The sequence below is a fragment of the Oncorhynchus tshawytscha genome, linkage group LG06, assembly GCF_018296145.1.
Source record: "Oncorhynchus tshawytscha isolate Ot180627B linkage group LG06, Otsh_v2.0, whole genome shotgun sequence".
Taxonomy (NCBI): Eukaryota; Metazoa; Chordata; class Actinopteri; order Salmoniformes; family Salmonidae; genus Oncorhynchus; species Oncorhynchus tshawytscha.
This window is the reverse complement of record NC_056434.1, coordinates 57,774,464-57,789,313: the sequence shown is the minus strand read 5'-3', so window position 1 is coordinate 57,789,313 and position 14,850 is coordinate 57,774,464. Positions and strand designations below refer to the sequence as shown.

The following is a 14,850-nucleotide window of genomic DNA, read 5'->3' as shown; positions in this document are numbered from 1 at the left end:
CTTTTCACCAGCCAAATCAAATCAAAACAAATTGTATTAGTCACATGCGCCGAATACAACAGGTGTAGACCTTACAGTAAAATGCTTACTTACAAGCCCCTAACCAACAATGCAGTTTAAAAAAATATGAATCAGAATAAGAAATAAAAGTAACAAGTAGTTAAAGAGCAGCAGTAAAATAACAATAGCGAGACTATATACAGGGGGTACCGATACAGAGTCAATGTGCGGGGGGCACCGGTTAGTCAAGGTAATTGAGGTAATATGTACATGTAGGTCGAGTTATTAAAGTGACTATTTATAGATAATAACAGAGAGTAGCAGCGGTGTAAAAGAGGGAGGGCAATGCAAATAGTCTGGGTTGCCTTTTCATTAGACGTTCAGGAGTCTTATGGCTTGGGGGTAGAAGCTGTTTAGCAGCCTCTTGGACCTAGACTTGGCGCTCTGGTTACCGCTCGCCTTGCGGTAGCAGAGAGAACAGTCTATGACTAGGGTGGCTGGAGTCTTTGGCAGGTAGTTTGGCCCCAGTGATGTACTGGACCGTACGTACTACCCTCTGTATTGTCTTGCGGTCGGAGGACGAGCAGTTGCCATACCAGGCAGTGATGCAACCAGTCAGGATGCTCTCGATGGTGCAGCTGTAGAACCTTTTGAAAATCTGAGGACCCATGCCAAATATTTTCAGTCTCCTGGGGGGGAAGAGGTTTTGTCGTGCCCTCTTCACGACTGTCTTGGTTTGCTTGGACCATGTTAGTTTGTTGGTGATGTGGACACAACAGCACTCTCAACCTACTCCACTACAGCCCCGTCGATGAGAATGGGGGCATGCTCAGTCCTCCTTTTCCTGTAGTCCATAATCATCTCCTTTGTCTTGATCACGTTGAGGGAGAGGTTTTTGTCCTTGCACCACACGGCCAGGTCTCTGACCTCCTTCCTAAAGGCTGTCTCGTCATTGTAATCAGTGATCAGGCCTACCACTGTTGTGTCATCTGCAAACTTAATGATGGTGTTGGAGTCGTGTCTGCCGTACAGTTATGAGTGAACAGGGAGTACAGGAGGGGACTGAGCACGCACCCCTGAGGGGCCCCTGTGTTGAGGATCAGCGTGGTGGGTGTGTTGTTCCCTACCCTTACCACCTGGGGGGCGGCCCGTCAGGAAGTCCAGGATCCAGTTGCAGAGGGTGTTTAGTCCCAGGGTCCTTAGCTTATTGATGGGCTTTGAGGGCACTATGGTGTTGAATGCTCAGCAGGTGTTAAGCGTTAGTAAATTCATCAGTTATTCTGCGCTCTGGCACACTAATAAGAGAGTGCTCTGAAATCGGAGTAGATAGCTAAGAGCGAATGTATGTCCATTGAGAACGCACAACAACTTTAGCACTTAGCTAAGAATGACGTGAATAATCAAGTCAATGAACGTTGGATATTTTATTTAACCGGGCAAGTCAGTTAAGAACAAATTCTTATTTACAATGACGGCCTACACCTAATGGGACTACCAATCACGGCTGGATGTGATACAGTCTGGATTCGAACCAGGACTGTAGTGATGCCTCTTGCACTGAGTTGCAGTTCCTTAGTGGCGCAGCAGTCTATTAGATAGCATGTAGTTAATATACTGGCAAGTTCGATGTATTTGTAGCCAACTAACGTTAGGTAGCTAGCTAACAGTACCTACTGCTGTTATGATATGCTATGCGGTTTGTACACTTAATGTCAAATCAAATAAAATTTTATTTGTCACATACACATGGTTAGCAGATGTTAATGCGAGTGTAGCGAAATGCTTGTGCTTCTAGTTCCGACAATGCAGTAATAATCCAACAAGTAATCTAACTAACAATCCAAAAAAAAAAACTACTGTCTTATACACCGTGTAAGGGGATAAAGAATATGTACATAAAGATATATGAATGAGTGATGGTACAGAGCAGCTTAGGCAAGATACAGTAGATGGTATCGAGTACAGTATATACATATGAGATGAGTATGTAAACAAAGTGGCATAGTTAAAGTGGCTAGTGATACATGTATTACATAAGGATGCAGTAGATGATATAGAGTACAGTATATACATATACATATGAGATGAATAATGTAGGGTATGTAAACATTATATTAGGTAGCATTGTTTAAAGTGGCTAGTGATATATTTTACATCATTTCCCATCAATTCCCATTATTAATGTGGCTGGAGTTGAGTCAGTGTGTTGGCAGCAGCCACTCAATGTTAGTGGTGGCAGTTTAACAGTCTGATGGCCTTGAGATAGAAGCTGTTTTTCAGTCTCTCGGTCCCAGCTTTGATGCACCTGTACTGACCTCGCCTTCTGGATGATAGCGGGGTGAACAGGCAGTGGCTCGGGTGGTTGTTGTCCTTGATGATCTTTATGGCCTTCCTGTAACATCGGGTGGTGTAGGTGTCCTGGAGGGCAGGCAGGTAATGTGTAGCATAACTTATTTGAAAAGTCATTACTTTATTACATTGGTCAACATTTTCTTGATATTTGTCATAATTATTTAAAGCAATGAATTTGTATGCCCTCTTGTGGGACTTTTGCCATATTCTTCAAATCGTGAAGCCACGCCCATTTTCTGAACATTTGCATTATGGGCACTAAAAGCACGGAAACAGTGTCCACTGCTTGTATACTTCGTATTTTGGCGAATGTTGTACGACATCCGGGAACTTTTGGCATACTAACTCCAGTCATACAATTACCATTAAGCATACTACATGCTCAATTTACGTCACGAATAGTACGGTCTGTGCGGTTACAATGAGTATTCGAACAATGAGTATTCTGTGGGTAAAGTGCGCGAACGCCAACATACAGAAGAAGGACAATAACCCATACTCCGACCAGCAAACAGGTGAAAACAAAATATGACGTAATTTTACCCCTACGCAAAGCCTGCTGGGAGCATACGCTTTCCAGAGGACATTTTGGATTTAAAGGGACTGGTCCAGCTGTTAGTCTCAGCTCTCGGTGAGTCCAAGTTCGATATTAATTTTATTTTTCTTCAAGTCAACGCGTGACTGCCATAAACGTATATTATTACAATAAGTCATGTCACTCAATTATTGTGGTTTGCTGGTGATTTACAGTTTATTCTCATAGGTTGTGATGAAACCATTGTCTAGCTTGATAATGCTAGCAAACATTCATTAGATAACGTTAGCTTTCTCTGAACTGGCGTGAAGCATTTCGCATTGTTTTTGTAGCAATCAATTTTAACGCATTAGGTATGTTCTAGTAGCTACCTATAATATTCATGGATAAAATAGGCTGCTAAGTGGTATAACCAAATATTTAGTCATTGTTCTAGCTGTAGTATAACTACTACAGCTACGATTGGAAGTACATTTTTCGTAGCAGGTAAGGAGAACTTACGCAGCAGGTTAAGATAATGAACCTAGCTAACTAGGTGAATTAGGTTAAGGTTAGGAAAAGGGTTAGCGAAAATGCTCTCCTAACCTGATACGAAAAGTCACTACCAGCCGTAGTTGTACTCAATCAATGCTCCGTTCAAAACAACTGGGAACTTGAATATCTCTGACTTGTGATTTGAACGGTTATCCAACTCGAACTCGGACCTCTCTCTAGAGCTCCGACATCAAGATAAAGGACGTCATTATTTGACCTTGTATTTTTCCAAGTTCCCTGTTGGATAACCGTTCCCTGTTCCCTCAACGCAGCTAGTGGTTGTGACTAGTGCCATTTATACATATTTTTTTCTCATTTTGTCATCAGTTTCTAAACCAAGAGATGCAGCATCACAATACTTCCAGGAATGGTTGTGATTCAGGCTAAAGCCATGTTCGCGTTGGCAGTTTGAAGTGACTCCAATCCTATTTATTTTCATATTGGAATCTTATTTTTCCTGCAGTCTTAATATCCAAAAAAGCACATGGAATTGTATATTTCAAGCCACATTTCAAACCATCTTAATAGGAAATCTAGCCTCAGATACATATCTGATTCCTGGCCATGTGACTTGTCTGAATGGTCAAATCTGATTGATTTGCCCGCAAGTGTTTTTTTTAAAGGTTATTTAGCATATCTTGTTGCTTGCTAGCTACTCAAATAAAATGGTATTTGTCACATGCGCCGAATACAACAACCTTCCATGAAATGCTTACTTACAAGTCTTTAACCAACAACGGCAGTTTAATAAAATATTTACCAAATAAATGAACAAAAGTTGCACCAAATAACAATACTGGGGCTATATACAGGGGTACCGGTACCGAGCCAATGTTCGGGGGTACAGGTTAGTCGGTAATTTGTACATGTGGGTAGGGGTAAAGTGACTATGCAAAGATAATAAACAGCGAGTAGCAGCAGTGTAACCTTTGTGGATTAATTGGTTAAGCAGTTGTTGTCAACAAACTTCGTGATGGTGTTGGAGTGCTTGCCCACACAGTCGTGGGTGAACAGGGAGTACAGGAGGGGAATAAGCACATACCCCTAAGGGCCCCAGTGTTGAGGAGCAGCGTGGTAGATGTGTTGTTGCCTACACTTACTGCCTGTCAGGAAGTTCAGGATCCAGTTGCAGAGGGAGGTGTTTAGTCCCAGGTTCCTTAGCTTAGTGATGAGCTTAGTGGGCGCTATGGTGTTGAACGCTGAGCTGTAGTCAGTGAACAGCATTCTCACATAGGTGTTCCTCTTGTCCGGGTGGGAAAGAGCAGTGTGGAGGGCGATTGAGATTGTGTCACTGGGGTATGCAAATTGGATTGGTTCACAAACCCATCATCCCGGAAACCCATAACAAGCCTTGCAAAGCACTTCAAGGCTACTGACGTGAGTGCTACAGGGCGCTAGTCATTTAGGCAGGTTACATTCTCTTTCTTGGGCACAGGGACTATGGTGGTCTGCTTGAAACATGCAGGTATTAGACTCGGTTAGGGAGAGGTTGAACATGTCAGTGAAGACACTGTATTAGACTAAGCATAGGTGATTTGATGTTGAAATTGTGCTGGAATAGTGGAGGCAGCTCCTGTTTTCTTTACGACTTACGGTAACTCTCTTCTAAATCAATAGTTTAGTGGTCCGAAAATGTTAGGAACATTAACTTGCTTGTCCATGCTGTAGGTCATGTAACTGTCTGTTACTGTACATGCAATATGCTTTGTGGACTTCACTGGACATAGGTTGTTATCCAGTTTTGTGATAAAACAAAGGTGTGGTTGAATTTATTCGGCCACTGTCTTATGTCGGCCTTTAGACCTATATATCACGGGTCACAAGGCATTTAAAGGTTATAGGCAAATATTGTTTTCTCTGTCTTATCTGTGCATATGAAGTCAACCATCACTATATTGTAAACAAACAATACGTGTACAGAGAAGCCAACGAATATGCTGTGTCATCTGATTTGCTGCACATCTGGCTCGCTTTAGCAATACACTTAACTCTTTTGATGTTTTATCTGTGAGGCCACTGTCTGTACTACAGAGAGCACAGTGTCTACCAGCCTACCTCAAACAGACCCCATCAAACCTGCCATATGTGGAAAAAGCTTCCCTAAAGCGGTCTGGCAGGGGCTTATAGGGCAGATTATTGAATTGGAGCTGTGTCATGGGCACTTCCCTCTCAGCTGTCCCATGTCCTGCCACACCCTCCCAGTTGGCTGACGTTTCTTTGTGTCTGGTACCACTGGGGAGGAAGAGGTAGGTGTGTGTGTGTGTGTGCAGTAAACAGGAAGATTGAATTATCTACTGGAGTTCAGCAGCCAGAGCAAGCGGACAGGAAATGCTTCTCTGGAGAGATGGTACAGAGGTCTTGGTTTCAGTCAAACTGGCTTGTTTTTGCAGTGCTATTGTTCTCTCTTTTTATTGTTTTAACAAATGGTAATTTTAAGATTAATCTCATAGCCTATTGATGTTTTGGCTATACCATGGGTGGTGAGTTAGTTCAAAGCTGAGATGTCAGGCTAAAGTGTACCACACCCAAACAGCAGGGTGGCATGTATTGTCAATAATCATGCCCTGGATGCAGCTTTGCGAAGTGGCCACTAGCCAGAGTCAACCAGCCACAAAATCATAAAATAAGATTTGAAACCTAACCTTAACCACACTCTTAACCCTAATGCCTCACCTTTTAAATTAAGACTGAAAAGCACATTTTTAGTTTTCATACATTTTTACGATATAGCCCATTTTTTACTTTGTAGCCGGCCCATCTGGTGGAAATCGCTCAGTTCTGCCTCCAGGGCAGGATTCAAGACAGACGTCAACCTGCACCCAGACACTCACTATCAACTAAAAGTTTATTAGTTATTTTTGCTTATGTGCTTATGTTTCTAGCTCCAACAGTGCAGTAATACCTAGCAATACACACATAATCCAAAATCGTTAGGTAAATAAATATAACAAATTCATAAAGTATTAGAATAAGCAATGTTGGTCCGTAATATACGGTACCAGTCAAAAGTTTGGTCGCGCCTACTCATTCCAGAGTTTCTTTATTTTTACTATTTTTCTACATTGTAGAATAATAGTGAAGACATCAAAACTATGGAATAACACATGGACTCATGTAGTAACCCTAAAAAGTGTTAAACAAAACACAAATATATTCGATATTCTTCAAATTAGAGGTCGACCGATTAATCGGAAAGGCCGATTATTTATGGCCGATTTCAAGTTTTCATAACAATCGGAAATTGGTATTTTTGGACACCGATTTTGCCGAATTATTATTATTATTATTATTATTATTATTATTATTATTTTTTTTACGCCTTTATTTAATCTTTATTTAACTAGGCAAGTCAGTTAAGAACACATTCTTATTTTCAATGACGGCCTAGGAACGGTGGGTTAACTGCCTCGTTCAGGGGCAGAACGACAGATTTTCACTACAACGCAATATAACGACCTGCCTCTTGTTGCACTCCAAGGAGACTGCCGGTTACGCAAATGTAGTAAGCCAAGGTAAGTTGCTAGCTAACATAAAACTTAACTTATAAACAACTATCAATCAAATCATAATCATTAGTTAACTACACATGGTTGATGATATTCCTAGATATTATCTAGCGTGTCATGTGTTGCGTATAATCTGACTGAGCATACAAGTATCTAAGTATCTGACTGAGCGGTGGTAGGCAGAAGCAGGCGTGTAAACATTCATTCAAACAGCACTTTCGTGCATTTTGCCAGCAGCTCTTCGTTGTGCGTCAAGCATTGCGCTGTTTATGACTTCAAGCATATCAACTCCCGAGATTAGGCTGGTGTAACTGAAGTGAAATGGCTGGCTAGTTAGCACGCGCTAATAGCGTTTCAAACGTCACTCACTCTCTCTGTGCCTTGAAGTGGTTGTTCCTCTTGCTCTGCATGGGTAACGCTGCTTCGAGGGTGGCTGTTGTCGTTGTGTTCCTGGTTCGAGCCCAGGGAGGAGCGAGGAGAGGGACGGAAGCTATACTGTTACACTGGCAATACTAAAGTGCCTATAAGAACATCCAATAGTCAAAGGTTAATGAAATACAAATGGTATAGAGAGAAATAGTCCTATAATTCCTATAATAACTACAACCTAAAACTTCTTACCTGGGAATATTGAAGTTTCATGTTAAAAGGAACCACCAGCTTTCATATGTTCTCATGTTCTGAGCAAGGAACTTTAACGTTAGCTTTCTTACATGGCAAATATTGCACTTTTACTTTCTTCTCCAACACTTTGTATTTGCATTATTTAAACCAAATTGAACATGTTTCGTTATTTATTTGAGGCTAAATTGATTTTATTGATGTTATATTAAGTTAAAGTAAGTGTTCTCATTATTACAAATAAAATAAAATGAATTGGCCGATTAATCGGTATCGATCTTTTGGGTCTTCCAATAATTGGTATCGGCGTTGAAAAATCATAATCTGTCGACCTCTACTTCAAATAGCCACTGTTTGCCTGGACAGCTTTGCACACTCTTGGCATTTTCTCAACCAGCTTCATGAGGTGAGGAATGCATTTCAATTAACAGGTGTGCCTTGTTAATTTGTGGAATATCTTTCATTCTTAATGTGTTTGAGCCAATCAGTTGTGGTAAGATAGTCCTATTTGGTAAAAGACCAAGTCCGGATTATAGCATGAACAGCTCAAATAAGTGAATAGAAACGACAGTTCATTACTTTAAGACATGAAGGTCAGTCATTCTGGAAAATTTCACGTTTTTTCAAGTGCAGTCACAAAAACCAACAAGCGCTATGATGAAAGGACCGCCACAGGAAAGGAAGACCCAGAGTTACCTCTGCTGCGGAGGACAAGTTCATTAGGTTTACCAGCCTCAGAAATGGACAATTAACTGCACCTCAGATTGCAGCCCAAATAAATGCTTCAGAGTTCAACATACACATCTCAACATCAACAGTTTTTTTGGGGGGGGGGTCACCTTTTATTTAACCAGGTAGGCTAGTTGAGAACAAGTTCTCATTTGTACCTGCGACCTGGCCAAGATAAAGCAAAGCAGACTGCGTGAATCAGTCCTTCATGGTCTAATTTCTGCGAAGAAACCACTACTAAAGGACATCAATAAGATGAAGAGACTTGCTTGGACCAAGAAACATGAGCAATGGACATTAGACCGGTGAAATCTGTCCTTTGGTCCAAATGTGAGCTTTTTGCTTCCAACCACTGTGCCTTTGTGAGACGCGGAGTAGGTGAACGGATGATCTCTGCATGTGTGGTTCCCACCATGGAGCATGGAGGTGGGTGTGCTTTGCTGGTGACACAGTCAGTGATTTATTTAGAATTCAAGGAAAAAATTAAGCAGAATGGCTACCACAGAATTCTGCAGCGAGACTCCATATAAGCCAGTGACCTTGATCTGTGCAGCCAATAGCCAAAAAAAAACAATATCTGGGGAATTACTTTTAATACTATATTTATATTAAATGTAGCAATTATATGACAAGGGAACAACATTCCCACTTCTTTCATTATCAATAACAGAATGTTGCCCATATTATTGATGCAGAATGTCAAACTATAATAACCAAAATAGCACTGCCAATAGCTTTATATTGAAAATACTGTGATTGAAGAAAAAATTGTAGTTCGCCTACTGTAGCCTAGGCAATGTGTTTGTGTATTCTTTGTGGTCTGAATGTCTGTTTTTGTTAAATAGCCTGCGTTATGTCTGCATGACCTTACTCCACCTGGATAATGGTATGTGAATGTGAACTGGCAAACGTGCCCAAACCTGTGCGTGCAGATTCCCAATATTGCTAGTGTTTTGTGCATGGTGGTGGCTGCAGAGCAGAGGCAGTGTCAGGACAGCTCCCTCTCCCCTCCCCCTACCCCCACCTGACCTGCTCCTCTGTGAGGGTGGGGCTCCACACTCTGATGCCTGCTCCGTCACCACATGCTGAGGTTGGCTGTTCTCAGTCAGTGGGAAGGTCACAGTCCTGCAGGCACAGATCTCTCCCATCCTCTCCACCACAGACACACACTCCTTCCTTTCTATCCCTGCCCTACCTAGCTGTTTCCATCCATTCAGTGACTCTCTTCCCTCATCCAAAGGAGCCTCACTCAGTCTCTTTCTGTTTGGATTAACCTTAGTCTTTCTGTGATGCTGTTGCTACGGTGACTGTGCTCGGGGTCTATTGCTGGTGACGGAGTCATTATTTCAACAGCCTGTCCTTGTGTCGTGCGATGAGGATCTGATCATCTGTTCCCGAAACGGAGGTTGGTTTTCTGATCCACTGAGTTAGCTTTATTTCAACGTCGGTACATATTAACGGTACAGGGACTTAATAGATTGTGTTTAGTGCCGGTGTTTAGGAATCAATCATGGACCAGGACATTTTGGGATGAGGTTTCTTATGAAACACATTTTCTCAGCGTTTTAAATGGTTTTCTCTGCGTCTGGTTATTTTTCTGCTGGAATGTTTAGATGTGGGCCTTTCTACGTCGTCCATGTCAAGTTAACTGAAAACACTGGGGAGATGTTTTGATAACCATATGTCTGGTTAGTGTCAGGTCTAGAAAAATACTGCCAACATGTCATTTAGCCAAGTATTTTGCCTGAAGAATGTTCTGATGGAAATTATACTCACTGATTTTCTTCTGTGTGATTTAGATTAGACCTAGGTTAAAAATCGGTAAAGTTTGTTCCTAGGTTAGATGTAAGCATCAGGATAATTACGTAGGACTTGATTCATCTAACCTTTCTTCTACAATGTAGCTACTTTGCTTGAACTGCTTGGATATCATCATCATCATTAGCACATGGGCCACCATCTCCCACTTTTCTTATCCCATCTGCTTATTAACAGAACTAGCAAGTCTTTAGCCTACATATGGACAGGAGTGGGCTATCATGCAGGGACCTGCAGTGTGGTGTAACTAACGAGCATCGCTTTCTCATTAGGAGTGGCGCGTGATAGCCGGTGTTTTTGCTAATAGGTGTCAGCATGTCTAAGCATGCCCGCAGACTATTGTAGTAGCTACTGTACAAACTTCATTGCCTCAGATAAACCTACAATGGAATTCCTTGGCACCCTGATAGGAGATTATAGACCTGCTCTGACTTGAGGGTGTCATTTTATATATAATGGCTAACTGCACATGGACTAACATCTTCCGCAGGTAACACCTCACAAAGCAACTGTTTTGATTATGTAGAGGTTGTTGATTCTGCTCTACACAAGTCTTTCGTGTCACCCTGGGTGATGGAGACCTCCCCCAAAAATTGAGCTTAGAACAGGGCACTCCAACCCTGTTTCTGGAGAGTTATCATCCTGTAGGTGTTCTCTCCACCCTAATCTAGTGCAATTTGATTCTAACAATTAGCTTTTTGATAAGCTGACTCAGGTTAGTTACAACAGGGGTTGAAACAAGCCTACAGGAGGGCAGCTCTCCAGGAACAGGGTGGAGAGCCCTGCACTAGAGCCTACTTTACCATAATCACTGGAGACCCTCTGGTGCTGTTATGGAAAAAGGTAATGAACGCTACTTGCTTGTATCTATTACGCCACCTTAGTACCTGGTAATCAATGGTAATGACTAGGTCACATTGTAAACAAAAAAAATATAACTCCCAAAAAACACTTGTTTGGAAAGAATATAGCCTAGGCTTAGAAATGTATTCTGGTACGTGATTGTCTAATGCTTACCCTACAAAGAAACTTACCCCCTTCCCTAACGCAGGTTGGCATTTATTGGGATGACTCCAGTACGGGAGGCAGCACTGCAGTGGTCACGAGCTGGTACAGCCACAAAGTCATAACATCTGATTTTAAACGTAACCTTAACCTCAGTGTGCTATGCCTAACCCTAACCTTAAATTATCATGTTTTCATACATTTTTATAGTATAGGCAATTTTTACTTTGCAACTGGCCGATCTAACAGAAATCGCTCAGTTCTGCCTCCTGGGAAATACTCATGACAAACTTCAACTTGCCTCCCAAACTCCTTTTCTTTGTTGGTTATTTTGCATTTTAAATGGTTGGATTCTAGACGAGTCCTTACATACCAGTAAGAATTCTGTTTGAGCTTTCACAGCTCTTGATGATCTAATAGCCATTTACTGGAGTAGCTAGAAGTCCTTGCTAGAGTAATCATACCTCAAGGGGGTTTGTTCTTACACTGTTGCACAGTGATGCCTTACCGCTTGAAACAATAGCTCACGCCTTTTTTGTTGTTGTCTGAGACCCTGGTTAGTCTGTCACTGCTGTGAGCCTCTGAGACTTGTATCCTTTCATCCATAGCAGTGGAAGTCTCACAGTGAGACTTTATTAGCCCCAACAGCCTGATTTGTGAATGCGTTTCCTCGTTTGAGCTCAAATAGCATAGAAATATTAGCTTGGGAAGCTTTGAGCACCACATCAACCAGAAACATAGCCTTAGCTTCTGTGGCACTGCTGTTTCATGTTTGTAATCCCTTTTTTCCCTTTCAGTGCAACCTTGGTGAGAGGCTTGTAATATTCTCTCACTCTATTCAGTGTTTCTCTAAATCCCCCTTCTCCTCCGTTCACTGGATTCAAGTTTGTGTTTGCACGAGCGTGTGTGTGTTAGCAGTTGATTTTCAAAATCTACCCTAATCGTTTGGCTCCTCCTGGCTTAGTTTGACTGTCATTTTCTGTTCAGGTAGAAATTTGTCATATAGCCTAGGCAAGGGGAATTATACAGTCATTTTGTTTGTAAAGCAAGATAAGGCCTATAGACTACTAGCCTATGCAAAGTTATTGTTCGCACACAGCCACATCCTTCTCTGCCACTGACGTTTTAACCTTCGATAAGAAGTCAAACTACTGGAGTCCAGCCCACCCACTGGGGAGTCAGGCCCACCCAATCACAACAACAAAAAGTTATTTTTTATGCTCTACTTGTCACATTTTATTTTTACCTAAACATGCAAACACCATCAGAATTCATAGCAGTGCACTGAAATGACATTCAGATGAAATTGAATGACATTCACTCTCATGGGATGGGTGGCCAAAAATAAGCTAAAAGCCACACCTGCAATAAACCACACATGACTGCATTAAGGCATATGTTACTGTGCTTCTTTGGCTGTATGCACCATGCCACTGCCTACTTAATTTGTTCACTTAGCAAACAAAACTTCTCATAATCCATTGCCTTTATCACTGTCAACACACACCTATAATTGAACTTTAATTAGCTTTAAAAACAGCACTATTTTCTCTCAGCTTCATGGCAAAATGTGTAGAATTGCATGAGATTAGCTATAAAACTGCAAATGTTTCTCTTGTGTGTAGAAGTCAGAGGTTTCTGGCTATGCTACTGCTGTAGTCACCTGGTATTTCATTAGCCTACAGGATTAGCCTGTAGTTGCAAAGAAGCAGGTTTTGCAGGTTTCTTGTCTCGAAAAGTAAACACACCTTGATGTAAGCCACCACGCTATTTCTGTACATTTTGTAGGCAATTCTAGCACTCCTAAAAACATGTTTCATCTTGTCTGGCTTCAATTTGAGAGTTTAAAAAAACGTTTCCTGTTCATTCATGGCCCGGCCCTTCTGAGATACACTATGTACACATAAGTATGTGGACACCCCTTCAAATTAGTGGATTCGGCTATTTCAGTCACAACTGTTGCTGACAGGTGTATAAAGTCCAGCACAGAGCCCTGACTTCAACCGCATCGAACACCTTTGGGATGAATTGGAACGCTGACTGCGACCCAGGCCTACTCGCCCAACATCAGTGCCCGACTTCACTAATGCTCTTGTAGCTGAATGGAAGCAAGTTCCCGCAGCAATGTTCCAACATCTAGTGGAAACTCTTCTGAGAAGAGTGGAGGCTGGAATAGCAGCAAAGGGGGACCAACTCCATATTAATGCCCATGATTTTGGAATGTGATGTTTGACAAGCAGGTGACCACATACTTTTGGTCATGTAGTGTATGTCTAGACCGTGTCCTCTTTGCAATTTAACTGCATTAACCCTTTACAGTGACGTTATTTTGATTTTTACACATTATCTTAAAGACAGGGACCTGACAAAGGGACATTTCTTTTTTTGCCAAGATTTTATATATATATATATACACACACACACACACACTATTTTTGTGTTTTTTTTGTCCCTTTTAAAACAGATTATGATAAACATGAGATTGGGTCACTGGTTTTCTTAGATGACTATCTACACAAACATTATTTTACCCATTGGTCAAAAAATGTTTGATTGGACACCCGACAAAGGTAAAATGTCAGAACAGGGCTACTGACATGTGGACTGTGACATTTTCTAAGGTCATACTCTGCTCCTTTCTGTACTGGGGACTTCAGGCACTTTTGACAGATCAGTTAGCTCTACAACAACTATCTGCAATATGTTTAAACCATAGGAAAGTGTGAATGTGATCAAAACAATGTTGCAGGAACAGTGACCTCTCTCTTATGACTGGCAACTAGTGTAGGCTTAAACAGCTTGGCAAATTCCAGAAAATTATGTCATGGCTTTAGAAGCTTCGGATAGGCTAAATTACATAATTTGAGTCAATTGGATGTGTACCTGTGGATGTATTTCAAGGCCTACCTTCAAACTCGGTGCCTCTTTGCTTGACATCATGGGAAAATCAAAAGAAATCAACCAAGACAACCACAAAAACTTGTAGACCTTCACAAGTCTGGTTCATCCTTGGGAGCAATTTACAAATGCCTGAAGGTACCACGTTCATCTGTGCAAACAATAGTACGCAAGTATAAACACCTTGGGACCACACAGCTGTCATAGCACTCAGGAAGGAGACGCGTTCCGTCTCTTAGAGATGAGCGTATTTTAGTGCGAAAAGTGCAAATCAATCCCAGAACAACAGCAAAGGACCATGTGAAGATGCTGGAGGGAATGGGTACAAAAGTATCTATATCCACTGTAAAATGAGTCCTATATTAACATAACTTGAGAGGCTGCTCAGCAAGGAAGAAGCCACTGCTCCTTAACCTCCATAAAAAAGCCAGACTATGGTTCGCTACTGCACATGGGGACAACGATAGTACTTTTTGGAGAAATGTCCTCTGGTCTGATGCAACAAAAATAGAACTGTTTGGCCATAATGACCATTTATGTTTGGAGGAAAAGGGGGATGCTTGCAACCCCAAGAACACCATCCCAACCGTGAAGAACGGGGATGGCAGCATCATGTTGTGGGGGTGCTTTGCTGCATTAGGGACTGGTGCACTTCACAAAATAGATGGCATCATGAGGAGGACAATTGTGAATATATTGAAGCAACATCTCAAGACATCCGTCAGGAAGTTAAAGCTTGGTCGCAAATTAATCTTCCAAATAGACAATGACCCCAAGCATACTTCCAAAGTTGTGGCAAAATGGCTTCAGGACAACAAAGTCAAGGTATTGGAGTGGCCATCACAAAGCCCT

The 14,850-nt window shown here is 41.7% G+C and overlaps 1 protein-coding gene across 10 annotated transcripts in view; it reads left to right on the top strand.

Moving 5' to 3' along the window:
* The first annotated feature begins 2,665 nt into the window (after positions 1 to 2,665).
* The window catches only part of LOC112252748 (kinesin light chain 1), a 58,455-nt gene continuing 46,270 nt past the window's right edge, over positions 2,666 to 14,850 (top strand). For 3 of the 10 annotated variants that reach the window (XM_024424279.2, XM_024424277.2, XM_042323434.1), the window contains exon 1: positions 2,666 to 2,983. The gene's annotated coding sequence lies outside the window, so the exon portion shown is untranslated. Of the gene's footprint in view, positions 2,984 to 9,385; positions 9,683 to 14,850 lie in introns of those variants that run through there. The other 7 variants (XM_024424283.2, XM_024424275.2, XM_024424285.2 and 4 more) reach the window with 4 other exon arrangements.